Below are 15,254 nucleotides of genomic sequence, written 5' to 3'. Positions count from 1 at the left end.
TAGTTCTAGCCTTTATTTTCCCCTATCAGTAAAACTGGCATGTTTAAATATCTGTATATTTTATATATATTAATATATATATATATTATATATAATATATATATATATATTAAATATCTGTATATATCTGTCCTACCTATACTAGTTTATTGTGGCTACCAAATTAAGTGTATTATAAACTTAGAGTCCTGTCAAATGGAAGATCCTTGCTAGGACACACACACACACACACCCTCACACACCTACAGTATTTACACAACCAGAATTCCATGTGTTATACTCTAATTCCTATGTTTTCCCATGCTATTTGAATCTTTCCTCTATAAATGTAATAACCTCTTTCGGGAATGCTATGAAACACCTTGTATTTTTCTTCTCCCTAGGACGAAAATTCTTGTTTCCACACCTGGAGGAATGTAGACTGCTCATAGATGAGTCCCTCAAGTATTTTCCTCTCCCTGCTGAAGGGAGATGTCTTATTCCAGATCATGTTCCCTCCCCAGAGATCAATCCATATTTAGTACCTTCATAGGGATACTTACAATAGGCCCATTTCCTCCTGATTCTAAAGAACCATCCCAAGTTCAGTGAGCCTCACTGGATTGCCTGAGGGCGCTACTGCTGTTCCACTTTTCCCTCTACCCAATTCTGAGTTTCTCAATCACACCACCTCCGCGTGCCCACACTGTCTTGTTCCTGAGAGCGCTCTGGACACATCTGTTGTTTGCAGTCTTCTGTCTACACAGTCTGCTTCCCAGGACACTGGACAGGCTCCTCATTCCTACCCTTGACCTTGCCATGTTCATTCTCCACACTCAGCCAGAGAGAGGCTGCGAGAACTAAGTGATCATACCAGGTTCCTAGAGTTACTGTTACAAAGTACCACAAAATGGTGGCTTAAAACAACAGAAATCGGTAGTATAACAGTTCTGCTAAGAGTTAGTTGGAACTCAAGGTGTCAGCAGAGCTGTGCTCCCTCTGAGTCTCCGGATCGAACCCTTCGTTGCCTCTTCCGAGCTTCAGATGGTGGCTGTCCATCCTTGTCATTCCTCAGTGTGCAGCTACATTTCTCCAAATGCAGCCTCTGTCCTCATCTGATGTTCTCCCTGTCCCTCTGTCTTCCTATCATTTTTTCCTTTTCTTGTAAGAACTCTGATCATACTAGATCAGGGCCCACCCTAGTGACCTCACCTTAATTTGATCACATCTTCAAAGACCTCATTTCCAAATAAGATGATATTCACCGGTACCTGGGGTTACAACACCAACATAACTTTTGAGGGTACACAATTCAGCTCATAACAGTCACCCTGCCCCAGATCCTCCTCTGGCGCTCTCTATCATTCAGAGTCAACCGGAAGTGGCTGGCAAAGCAGTGTCTGTACATTCTGGCCTCTGAAGCCTGCACAGCCTGATCTTCCACTCCTCTCTCCAGAGATCACTTTGCTGCAGCCATAATAGCCTCTTTATTGCTTCCTCACTTGCCAGACACACCCCTATCTCAAGGCTCTCCCTCTGCTTATCTTTTTACTTAGAATGTTCTTCACCTAGACATCTCTGCATAGCTCTTTACCCAACTTACTTCTAATTTGTGCACAAATTCTCAGTGATGCTTTCTCTCTATATTTAAAATTATATACAACCTTATGTGATTTTTTTTTAAGATTTTTATTTATTTACTTGACAGACAGAGATTACAAGTAGGCAGAGAGGCAGGTAGAGAGAGAGGGTGGAGAAGCAGGCTCCCTGCCAAGCAGAGAGCCCAATGCAGGGCTCAATCCCAGGACTTTGAGATCATGACCTGAGCTGAAGGCAGAGACAACCCACGGAGCCACCCAGGCACCCCGTGATTTTTATCATTACACACAACTCCATCACCTCCCTTTTTTCCCGCCATAGAACTACTCACTTTCTAATATACCATGTAATTTACTTATTCATTGTGTTTATTAGTCTGCAGCATGACTTCAGTGGTCTCAAGGCACTTTGGCCTCAATAAGCCCCTTCCACCACAAAAAAAAAAAAAAAATTTAAAATTATATTTTATGGCTGCATTGTTATAAAGAAAAATATAACCTAGGATGAATGCATTATTATAATATTCGCATTTATTTCTGGTTTTAATGATTTTATTTTTATTATTTATTTGTCAGAGAGAGAGAGAGAGAGCAAGAGGGAACACAAGCAGGGACAGTGGAAGAGCGAGAATCAGGCTTCTCACTGAGCAGGAAGCCTGATGCAGGGCTCAATCCCAGGACCCTGGGATCATGACTTGAGCAGAAGGCAGATGCTTAATGACCAAGCCACTGAGGCACCCTTTTTTTCTGGTTTAAAAGAAATTAAAATTCAAACATTTTTATGAGCCCCTAGGAGAATTGTGGGCCTTAGGCCCCATGTGTAATGGATAACGTGGCCCTGACCTTATAACTGTCTCCTCATCAGAATGTAGACTCTTTGAGAATGAGAACTTTTGTCTGTTTTACTCATTGATATTTCCCCCAACAAGTAAAACAGGGCCTGGCATGTAGCAATGCTCAATAAATATTTGCTGAATATACGAGTAGCTAAAAATATCATTTTGATTTTCCATTAGAATTAGTTTTCCATTCCCTTAGTGAAATAGGTTGTTTGGCCTAACCTAGAATGTACTGTTATTTCCACTTTGATACTGAAAACTTTAAGAATAATTCTTTAAGAGGCCAACCAATCTTTCAATTCGCCGTAGGACTCCAACCTTACACAACTCTTGGGAGCCATGGGAAGCTTCAGGAATTACTCCCGTGTTTCCCTTCTGGGTGTGTTGTAAAGCTCTGTGCTCTATCAGGAAGTTATTACAAATATTATAAGAAACATTTTTTTGAACTTAAAAAAAAACTTTCTTAAACAATTATAAGAAAAAATTGTGCTAGTACCTTGAAATAAACCATAATAATGAAATAGCTTCTAAGTAACAAAATAAGTCAGGAAAATGCTTAAAATAATTTTATAAAACTAAACTAGTGTGGTTGCCATATTACAGAGATTTGTTTCAATGAAAAAAAAAAAAAACTCCATGAAAACTGGTGGGTCTCAGGTGGTAGAGCAAAGATAAGAGAATGACTAAATTTGATTTGTATTTATTAGAAAAGGAGAGATCAGACCTTCAATTTGATTTGGGAAAACCAAAGTTAAACTTGCAGGGGTATAAATATTGCTTATTTTGTACTGAAGAATACTTATGAATTTCTTAGGATAAAATGTGACCATTAACACCCTTTTGAGAGGAAATGTTATTTCATGGGAGGCAAAAATCATTACGGAGTTGCATACATTTATTAATATGCAGAATATTCAAATTTACAGCTGATGAGGAACTTTCATGGTTATTTCCTTACCCTTTTTGGAACTACTGTGAAATTTCCCATTTGTTCTACTTTCAGCAGTCTCATGTGTTTTCCTTAGAACTTGACTAATACTCAATATTTGGTTATATATGTCTGTCTGCCCTTAAACTGTTGGGGAAGTATGTACAATTTATTTTAGTACACCTATCACCCAGCATGATGTTTTTCATATTGAATAGATATTCAATGAATGAACTGTTGAATGTGAAACAATTTAAAAACTATAGACTCAGGGTGATTTTCTTAAGGTTGTTTTCATATATAAATATTTAGAAAATTCTTTCCTTTGAAGGTTTCTTTTTTTACTACCTGACATCTGTGTATTTCATTTACCTGTTCAAAATATGGATTCCCAGCCCTGTCAGAGTATAGCAGAGGACAGACCCATTATTTATTTATCTAATTACTTGCCTAGGAATTTGCTGGAGACATGATCTCAATAATAACAACAAGTTAGAGATACAGGAATTATTTACTTCATATTATAAATTAAAAGGCCAAGGCTGAATAATTGGCTCAAGGTCAAACAGCCAATAAGTTAAGAGTGAAATTCGGTCCTAATCCTGACTAATGCCAAAACTTACATTCTTTCTCACATGAACAGGAGATCAACTCTAGAAAGTAATATGACATTTAGGAATGGAGCAAGATATTGAGAGGTAACAATGAATTTTTATAAAGTAGATTAAATTTGAATTCAGTAGCCACTACATTAAAATAAGAAACTTAGGGGTGCCTGGGTGGCTCAGTCAGTCAAGTGTCTGACTTTGGTTCAGGTCATGATCCCAGGGTCCTGGGATCCAGTCCCACATTGGGCTCCCTGTCAGTGTGGAGTCTGCTTCTTCTTCTGTCTCTACCTCTACCCCTACTCATGATCTCTCTCACACAGGAGTTCTCTCTCTCTCTCTCTCTCTCTCAAGTAAATACTTAAAATCTTTAAAAAAAAATTTTAGGGGCGCCTGGGTGGCTCAGTCATTAAGTGTCTGCCTTCAGCTCAGGTCATGATCCCAGGGTCCCGGGATCAAACCCTGCATCAGACTCCCTGCTCAGTGGGGAGCCTGCTTCTCCCTCTCCTTCTTTCCCTGCTTGTGTTCCCTCTCTCATAGTCGCTCTCTCTGTCAAATAAATAAATAAAATCTTGAAAAAATAAAAAATAGGAATTTTAAATAATAATGATATTTCAGGGATACCTATATGAAAATAATGACTACATTGCCAGGGAAAATGTAGACATTTATAACAACAGATATTGGTCCATGGAATTTTAGGTCATTTTTACATCAGTGTTTTGTCACGTCCAGGTCAATTATGAAAAAGATTCTACCACTTTTATATTCTTTGTGCTTCTTTACTTTTGTGATTATTTATTTCTGCCTGTCTCCTTTAGTCTTATAAGTCTCATCTTCCCTTGCATTGCTGATTTTTTTTCTACCTTATTCCTATGAATTCATTACTCATCCAAAGTTTCTTTTTATCTTCATTTTTTGTCCTTCTGAAAGAACTTATTACAATACTATCTGTGTGATTCAATGTCCCAATGTAGACCCATGCAATGTTTCTTCTCAGATTTCAGAGCTAGGAAAATATCTCTTTCCTGATAATTTGCTTTTCTACTTTATTAGCTATTGAGAGTGATGTATCCTATTATATTTCCCTTTTGCTTTGAATGCCTGAAAGATAAGCATTTGGTTTTGTGCACAATAGCAGTAGTTTCCCTAGACTTCATTGCCTGAGATGATTATTGTTCCCATCATTACTTGTCTGTTGTCATTGTTTAAATGATGTTACGGTTTTGTCATGTATGACCTTAATTTGTAAGAGACCGCTCTTTCTTTTTGAAGGTAGGTAATAAAAAAAAGAAAGAAAGAAAAAGATGAGAAAGAGACTAAAAGAGAAGGGACAAAATTAAACATTTCATCAATTTAGCATCAAGTCTGGTTCTGCCTTGTTTTCTTCAGTTTAAGTTAGTAATTCCTGTCTTGCTTCGTGTGCAACTCGAAATAGCTGGGACAACTGATGTACTCTTTTGTGCTTGACACGTGTTCATATCTTGTTTCCTCTAGGAATGGAGCACGTCTTTATTTGGACAAAGTTTTTCTACAGCCTGTCTTTTTCCCAGATTGGATCCCTCCTTCTGAATGCCAGATCTACACAAGGGGTCTTGTTACCCTTGGCCAGAGAACCCCCGTTCTGAATACGAGCCTCTCTGTCCATCTGTCTGTTGCTATGTGTATGTATGCACACACACACCTATATGTACACACATATAATGTACACACACATACATGTTAGTGGTATTAAGGAAGTCTAGCAGAAGGTGCTGGTGTGTATTTATATTAATGCTAACCACTCGTCTGGGCTGTTTCTGTTATCTGTCCCATTAGTTGGTTTCCTTTTCTCCTACTATTTGCCTTTCAAGACACCTTTTACAACACAGCATCTATGTCTGCTTTAAGATTCATGCCCATTGGGACGCCTGGGTGGCTCAGTTGGTTAAGCAGCTGCCTTCGGCTCAGGTTGTGATCCCAGTGTCCTGGGATCGAGTCCCACATCGGGCTCCTTGCTCATCAGGGAGCCTGCTTCTCCCTCTGCCTCTGCCTGCCATTCTGTCTGCCTGTGCTTGCTCTCTCTCTCTCTCTCTGACAAATAAATAAATAAAATCTTTAAAAAAAAAAAAAAGATTCATGCCCATCACAGCCAGCTTTAACACATAGCAGGTATTTCTTTTGTTGTTGTGTAATCTGGTTTCATTTTAAATTCTTTTATCTCTCTAAAAAGTTAGGAAGAAATTTTGCTTTATAGCTCTTTAGTTTGGTTTTTCATTTAATGCTATGTTGATAACAGATTAGGTCAGCCTATATGCATGTACATACATATGTTTATGTGTATATATTTATATTCTACTTATCAAATAAAAAGGACATTCATTTCTACAAATTAGCTATGCCCCTAACACATCATCCTTCTCCAATTCAATTCATCAGAACTTTTCCTGGGTCTCTACTATGTACAAGGCACTATACTAGCTACGTAATAACAAATAGGAATAAGACATGAAGTCTATTCTTAATGGAATCACAGTCTATGCTGGCGACAAAAATACCCATAATATAAGTAGAGAGAGATATAGATCTGGACAGTGATTCAAATTTTGCAGCTAAAATGTTTCCTGGTGGCACGCTTCAGGGGTAGACCTAGGATTCATGTGAGTTTCAGAGCACAAGTTGTCACTCTGATCTTTTTTTCCCTTCTTCGTGGTAGTGGTAGTAGTGAATTTTTTTAGGCATAATCTTGAATTCAAACACATGTATGCTGCTGTGGTGGATATGAACCTGAGTAAGCTACTTAGCCTCTCTATAGCTTATTTACTTATTAATAGTATGTAGTCATATGTATTTCTTAAATGAATGGATACCTATAATGTATGTGTCTGGCACAAAGCTATTCTAGGGGATAGAGTGTTGTAGAAGACAGACAAGTTTCTGTTTCATGAAGATTAAATTTTGAAAAACAACCATGCTGGCCAAACTATAGTAATATAGAATCGCATATGTAATATATAGCATATTTTAGCAATATTTTATGTAAATATTTTTGCATATTTGAAAGATTATTTAATTCAGTATATTCTATATATTTATTTTTATTTATAGGTAATAAAAAGTGAATTTTTTCTTACATTGACCAGAAATCAAGGTGACAAAGATCTTATAGTCACAAAGTGTTACAGGTATTATATGTATTTAATGTTTTATCTCAAGGTACAGAATATAATGTATTAAGTGTTTTTGGCAACGTTCATTCAGTGCAAAGATGTCACAGTTATTATAAATGCTGCTTGATTTGACATTCACTGATTCTGCATCTGGCAGTTGAGATGAATACCAGAGTTCCTAATATGTTATGTCCTAGGTTTTAAATCACCTTCTGGCTCCTCTATTCTCTGAACTTAATAAAGACATTATGCCCATGTGTTTTCCAGATCTCATAAAGCGTAAGGAGCTGTAACCTAAGGTGCTGGAGGAAGGAGTCAGTAGATACCTTAGAAGGGCACCTTTCATCCTGACCACACAGCATGGGATGTTAACACAGATCTGTGGTCTTCTCCAGCAGCTGGACCCAGCATAACTTCTGAGAAATGCTGACCTCTGGACTGCCTTTATTCAGAGATGAAAGAAATGTGTGTACATTTTAAAAACAGTGATTAAAGATTTGTCAGACTTTCTACTATTCCTTCATCATTTATCCAAATCCATGAGTGTGACAGAGTGTGTCATTAGAAGGTTTTTGTTAAAAAGTATTCACGTGAAATATGCATAAATATAGCTATTATATGAAAATGGTTAGTAACTTAGGACTGTAGCACAGGATTAAAGATGAGTTTGATGATATTCAAACTAGTGAATATGGGTGATACTGTTTAGAGAAAGTATGTTGTACGGGAGAGAAATAAAACAAAAAATAAAGAGGAGACAAGAGAAAAGAGCCTGGTACAGTACTAGAGAAATAGCTAACTTTAAAGCATGGGTGCAGTAAAAAGAAGCTGTCAAATGAGAGTGATCAGGGAGTCTGAAAGGCAGAAGGAAAAATAGAAGAGTATGCTTTCATGAAAACAAGGAAAGTGAATGTTTCAAAGAGGGAGTGAGTAATCAAGAGTGTTAAATGTTGCAGAAAGGGGGCGCCTGGGTGGCTCAGTGTTAAAACCTCTGCCTTTGGCTCGGGTCATGATCCCAGGGTCCTGAGATCGAGCCCCACATCAGGCTCTCTGCTCAGCTGCCAGCCTGCTCCCCCACCCCCCGCCTGCTTGTGATCTCTGTCTGTCAAATAAATAAATAAAATCTTTAAAACAAAAAAGGAATTATTGATGAAAACCTTACCTTGGCAAGAGCAGCATAAACAATGGAGGTGAGTCACACCTGTGCAATGAGCTGTAAGTGGAGGTGAGGAAATGAAGAAGGTAAGTAGATGGGGGAGGAAGGGGAGTATGTTGGGAAATGTTGGGAAATAATAGTGTGGCAGGAGAGGCTGATGATGTAGCATAAATAATTTGTACATAAGTGAACAAACATGAGGGTCTTCCGAGAAACCCAAAAGAATAGAATCTAATATGTGGGGCAAAGGCTTATATTTTAATTTGAGGAAAGGTGAAAAGGATAAAAAGTAATGCAAGGAAGTAAGTAGAATTATTTTAGGTAGGGAGGTTAAGACAATTTTTCACTGGTGTGTTCCATTTTCTCTCCAAAGAAGGCTGTCTTTAGCAGGCTGAGAATGAAGATAGTTCAAGTTTGGAGAGAGTGGTCATGATTTTGATGATAGTCAAAAACTGGAAAGAAAGCTGCTAGTAAAATACAGACATAATAATACAGTCTGCAGCTTGGAGGACCCAAATGAGGTTGAAAGCCAAATACACAGAGATCAAAAGCACTAGAATTTTGCATACTCTTTGATCTAGTGTGTTTGGATTAGAAATTTATCCTAAATAATTAAGTATTGATGTACCCAAGATATAACCATGAGGATATCCATGGCAGAATTTAGGATAGTGAAAAACTGAAACTAACTTAAATGCTTATTGGTAAAATTATGGTACATTTGTAAGTAGAATCTCATGAAGCCATTAAGAATTGTGTTTTGGAATACTTAACCACCTAGAAATATGTTTATGTCTAATGAATAGTAGAGGCTGTAGAAAAGAACATGCAGTATGATTCCTTTTTTAATAAAAGTGAAAGTATTAATTAATGCATATAAAAATGACACAAAGTCTTAAATGTGGTGACTCCTACATGATGGGATTACAAGTGACATATTTCCATTTGTTTTTGCTTATATTTTTACTTCCATTTTAAGTATTATAATATTTATCATTAAAAGTACCTTATTTTTTAGAGGATTTATTAAATGTTTACTGAGGACCCAAAATATGATTCCTGACATAGTACAGATACCCTAAACTATTGTTCTGAGGAATATAATTCCATGTGCTGTTAATAGGTATCTCTAGGGGGGAAATGCTTACATGGGTTTGGAAAATTTTGTTTTAATTAAAATTTCACATGTATGACATAATGGTAAGAGCACAAAGATCTTTTAATATACTAATTTTCATTGAGAATCTTCTTTCCTAATTTTAATTAACACTGAATCCTTTTTACATGAAATACATATCAACAGTCCTTAAAACTGGTATTTCTCCTACCACTTCGATAAATTTTCTGTTAGCATAAATGTCCCTACGGCCACAGATGGTCTCTATATTGGGTGCCTTATAGTCAGGACACTGATGAACAAGCTCAGGTACATGAAATTTTACAGGCTGATAAAAATTGTCAGTTTTTAGAAATCTATCTTTAAGAATGCACTATTCAATGTATAGAGTTTGGTTTTTCTCATTTCAGAGATATCATTTTTTAGGTGACAAAACATTTACACTGCTTCAGAAATGCAACCGTTCTGACTTTTAACCAATTTAAATCAATGAAACTATGTGACTGAACAGTGCTCATAAAAATAGTTTCTAGGAGATAGGCTAACCAGTGTAATAGAAAAAAAAATACATAAAATGTGCTGACAAAGAACTTTATAATCTAAGTTTTTCTTAAATGGCTTTTGTCTTCATAGCATTAATAAGAACAAAATGAAGCTTTAATTATAAGTTTTATTTTTTAAATTTATTTAAGATACTTTACCTTGAACCTGTGCAGGTATATTTATTCTCCTTCAATTTATTCAAGTGTATTTACCCTCCTACTCCTTATTCAAGTATTCTACTTGCAACCTATTTCTTATATTTTAAATGAACACATGCCAAAAATCTATATAATCACTAAGTAATGAGGGAACCAGTAAGAGTTTACTACTGGTTTGCACAAGAATCCAAAGATCAGTAAGTAACCTATATAGGCCTACGGCGAATGTTCAAATAAATTTACTTAATACATGCACAACTGGCAAAACTGATCAATATCTACAGAGCGGTAATCCACTAAACATAATTTGCACTTCTGTGGTCAAGTGTCATTCACATTACAGTTGACTCTTGAACAACACAGGAGTTAAGGATACTGACCTTTCATGCAGCCGAAAATCCCTATGTAACTTTTGGCTCTCCCCAGATTTAACTATTAATAGCCCACTATAGACCAGAAGACTTACTGATAACATAAACAGTAGATCAGCACATTTTTTTAATGTTAGATATATGCTCCATTTTTACAATAAAGCTAGAAAAAAAAAAAGAAAATCTTATTCAAATCATTAGGAAGAGAAAATACATTTATAATACTGTATTATATTTATTGAAAAAAATCTTTATGTAATTAGACCCATGCAGTTCAAACCCATGTTGTTCAAGGGTCAACTGTATTTTGATATTCTACAATTTACAAAATTATAAAATAGGTCAAAGACAATGAAAAGTGTAAACTGCATATAGAGTCTGATAACTGAGAAGGGTATGCTCTACACAATATATAGTTTTCTGTTAAAGACAGTAATCTTTCTGGTGCATTCCAAAGTCTTTCATAATTTTCCCTGACAGTCTCTCTTTACCTTAAAATTGTGATAATCACAAAGAAAGATTTTATTGATTACAAAATAAGGCTGGTCTCACCAAGTTTGACCTTATTATTTATATATGTGCAGTAAAAGTTTAATGTACCATATAACCCTTCTTAAACTTTTTACAAATCAAGAGCCATATAATATTTAACAATAACAAACACCACAAGGTTAACTTCTTTTTGGAAGTTTTCATAAGTAAACTCAGGTTTGACTTACAAAAGCTTTTATTATTTACTATCCCAAGGTGAGGAAATGAAGCCCAAGATATTCCCTTCACTATATTTCACTTGAAGTAGCTCTAAATTTGGGTGATTTTTTTCCTCACTTCTCACAGTACTCCAAATATTCTAATTTTCTTCATCTACTGGGAAGTAGCCTTCCTTACAACCTGTGAGGCCGGACCCTGCGAACCAGATATCCTGCAGGTATCCTGCCGGAAGGTTTTGTATGCCTTGTCCTCATAATAAAACTAGGCTTGGTTTCTCAAAAGCAGCTGGTCTGTCTGATTAAATAAGGATTGTTCTCAAATAGGACACCCAAGACCATGGTTATATAATCACTTTGTTCTTCTAAAGTCTGGTAAAAAGAAAGACTTTCTTATCAAAACTATATAAATAACTCTATTGCCATAAAAAGTACAGAGAAGTAGTAAGAGTTTGTGAATTTAGTGACCAATGAGAATTAGGTATCATTGAAAATATTTCATTTCAATTTACAAAAATAGGATTTTACTCAGTTGTTCTGGGTTTCTGGTAGCTTAGCAAGCAGAAAAAGAACTTTTTTATATATTCATGAAATAGAACAATATCCCCCACTTAAAATTACATTAAAATTCCCCTCATCAGTTCATACAGTCCTAGAAATTCTGACTTAGTCCACTGGTAGAGTCTAACAGTGGTCTGAATCATGGTGGGTCAGAAGCATATACCCAACATTCTCTTCATTGAAGTGCCAGTAGTTTGAAGTACCTAGTATAGTCCTTTTCCACAAGGTTTTGAGACTGTCCTTTATTGTTGAAGGAGACTGATCTTTCCTTTGTTTTTTTTGTTTTTTTTTTTTTTAGATTTTTAAAATTCATTTATTTGACAGAGAGAGAGGTCACAAGGAGGCAGAGAGGCAGGCGGGCGGGCAGGGAGCAGGCTCCCGCTGAGCAGAGAGCCCAATGCTAGGGCTTGATCCCAGGACCCTGAGATCATGACCTGAGCTGAAGGCAGAGGCTTAACCCACTGAGCCACCCAGGCGCCCCTCCTTTATTTTTTAAAGAAGTCACTGACTATTTTAAAAAATGGTCTATTTTTTATAGAAGAAAAGAATCTTGAGGCCTAACATATAATGGGAGTGAAACATAGCATATGTAACAAAAATATACAAAAAATATCAAACTCTGGAGTAGGGCTTATGACATCTACCTTTTTATAAATCCGATGGGTATCACTGTTTGAGAACTACTGGCCTAGAAGATGGTAGAGTCAAATGAAAGAAGTAAGATGGTGGCTATGAGCATTTCAAGTAATAACTGAAATTATGAGTGATAACATGTTATTGTTATTGACTAATATTATTAGATAAAGCACTACCAGTGCTCTAGAAAAAATATATAGAAATACTGTTTTACAAGAATTTTGATCAAGATTTTCCCTAAGGTATAAACATTAGTGAAAGAAAGGGTATTAACAAACACTCAAAGACTTCCCATCAAGTGTGAAATTTCTGGAATATTTACATTAATAACATTTTATCACTATCAATTTAACCCGAGGAAGGCTGAGTGTCTCTTCTGATTTGACAATTCTTCCCTATCTATCAAACAAATATAATTAGATACTTCTAACATCTTTTTTTAAGAAGTGAAAGAAAAAATATTTATGATTTTCCAGGAACCCTCTGATATAGTCTGATAGTTTTAGATATAACCTGAAATTTTAATCTTATTTTTTATATAAGATCTAATTTTTGACAGGTAGAATTCAAAAAAGTTTTCTGGAGAGATTTGGACATTTGGTTTAGGTAGGATCATAGGTACCCGAGAAACAGAACTTTGGTTAAGCATTTAATTAAAGTGATAATAGAGCACTAAAAAAAATTACATAATAGGATTGTTAAGAATCTTAGTTCTTTGATAAGTGATGACTTTATTTTTTGTTCTTTTCAAAATTTATTTATTTATTATTATATTTTTAGGGGGAGAGGGGCATAGGGAGAAGGAGAGAGAGAATCTTAAGCAGGCTCCGTGCCCAGTGTAGAACCCTACAGGGGGCTTGATCTCATGACCCTGAGATCATGACCTGATCTCAGAGTGGATGTCTAACTGACTGGGCCACCCAAGTGGCCTTTTAGTTTTCTGGTTTTTTTCCCCCCTTTAAATAATCAGGGCTATAATAAAGTTAATATAAAGCACAGAAATTATTCTGACATAACACAGAATTTTACAATGTAGGCAGATTATGCAGAGGGTGAAGAATTACTTTTCGTATTGTAGGTGAAGGTATTAATAAGTAAACCAAGGAAATAAGCCAATCAGGATTGAACAAACTGCTAACATTTTAATATATTTCATAGTTTCTCTTCAGACTCAAGTATTAAAATCCAAGATAAATTCACATACAAGTTTTGTTCTTTATTATACTTTTCAGATTTTAGAAGTGACCCCTTACTTTAGGATAGCACTTAGGGAATCCACCAGGTAAAACCAAATTTCATAATTATTTTAATTATTGCATGTCAACATGCAAATGTATTCATCATTATTCTCTCTCTCTCTCTCTCTCTTATTTTTTAAGATTTATTTATTTTTATTTTAAAGAGAGAGAGAGAATACCCAGGGGGTGGGGCAGAGGGAGAGGGAGAGAGAGTCCTAAGCAGAGTCTGCCCTGAACTTGAAGTCAGACGCAGGGCTTGATCTCGGGACCCTGAGATCATGACCTGAGCCAAAAAGGAAGAGTCAGATGCCCAACTGACTGTGCTACCCAGATACCCCTCATCATTACTCTCTTCAGATAAATTTTAAAAATCATCATGTTTTTGGGGTGCCTGGGTGGCTCAGTCAGTTACGTGTCTGACTTCAGCTCAGGTCGTGATTCCAGGGTCCCTGGATTGAGCCTGTATCCAGTTCCACATGGGGCTCCCTGCTCAGTGGGGAGTCTGCCTCTCCCCCTCCATTTGCCTCTCCCCCAGCTTCTGCTCTCCTTCATTCTCTCTCTCTCAAATAAATAAAATATTTTTTAAAAATCTGCTTTTATTTCTAATATAGTAAATATTGCTAACTACACACAAATACAAGTTCCTGGGGATCGCCAATAATTCCTAAAAATGTGAAGGCATGCACAGACCAAAATGTTTGAGAACTCGTGGTTTGGACAAATTGTTTTTCCTTAAAAAAAGAATGAAAAAGTTGTGTTCTTATTATATTTTGTGATCTCAACTACTCATATAAATTATAACTTTTAACGAAAGTAACTAACATCTATTTCACAGAGAAAACCAGGTGGGTTGGAAAGTGAATAATAACTGTCTTACACAAGTATTTTAACAGATCAGCAAAATTTGTGAAAATAAATATATAATAAAGTTTTTGATCATCAAACATCCCTTTTACACTTTCTTGAAGTGGCAAAAATGAACGTTCATTAACATTACCCCAAGATATGGCCTCTGTATAGCACAGAAAATTAAGTAAAATATATAAACTCTAAGTTTGAGTAATAATCAATGGTTTCGATGTTTCAATATTCTATTTTACATATTAATTAAGTATCTAATGGTTATTCATTAATTCATTTAATTTACTATTAGTCCAAAGTTTTAAGATTTTGGAAACTATCTTCAAATTGACATACTACAAAATATAACTACTTTTGAAATCAAAAGTTTCAGAACAATGATTCAATTTAATTGAATACAAATTTATATTTTAATAAGTTAAACATTATGTAGGAATAAAGTTAACTTCATCAGTAAAAAAGTAAAATTTGTTTAAGAAAAGCAAGTCCTGGGCGTCTCGGTGGCTCAGTTGTTAAGTGTCTGCCTTTGGCTCCTGTCATGATCCCAGGATCCTGGGATCAAGCCCTCACCAGGCTCGTGCTCAGTGAAAAGCCTGCTTCTCCCTCTCCTACTTCCCCTTCTTGTGTGCCTTCTCTCTCTCTTTCTCTCAAATAAATAAATAAGACATCTTAAAAAAAAAAAAAGAAAAAGAAAAGAAAAGCAAGCCCAAGTAGAATAAAATGTATGCTTGCATTATACTTAAAATAGAGAAAACTTGAAAAACATGTCAGGGAAAAGGCATAGTTTGTTTTTATTAAGCCAAACTTA

This window comes from Lutra lutra, chromosome 2 (assembly GCF_902655055.1).
Source record: "Lutra lutra chromosome 2, mLutLut1.2, whole genome shotgun sequence".
In the NCBI taxonomy this organism is placed as follows: Eukaryota; Metazoa; Chordata; class Mammalia; order Carnivora; family Mustelidae; genus Lutra; species Lutra lutra.
Note: the sequence above shows the minus strand (reverse complement) of the source record.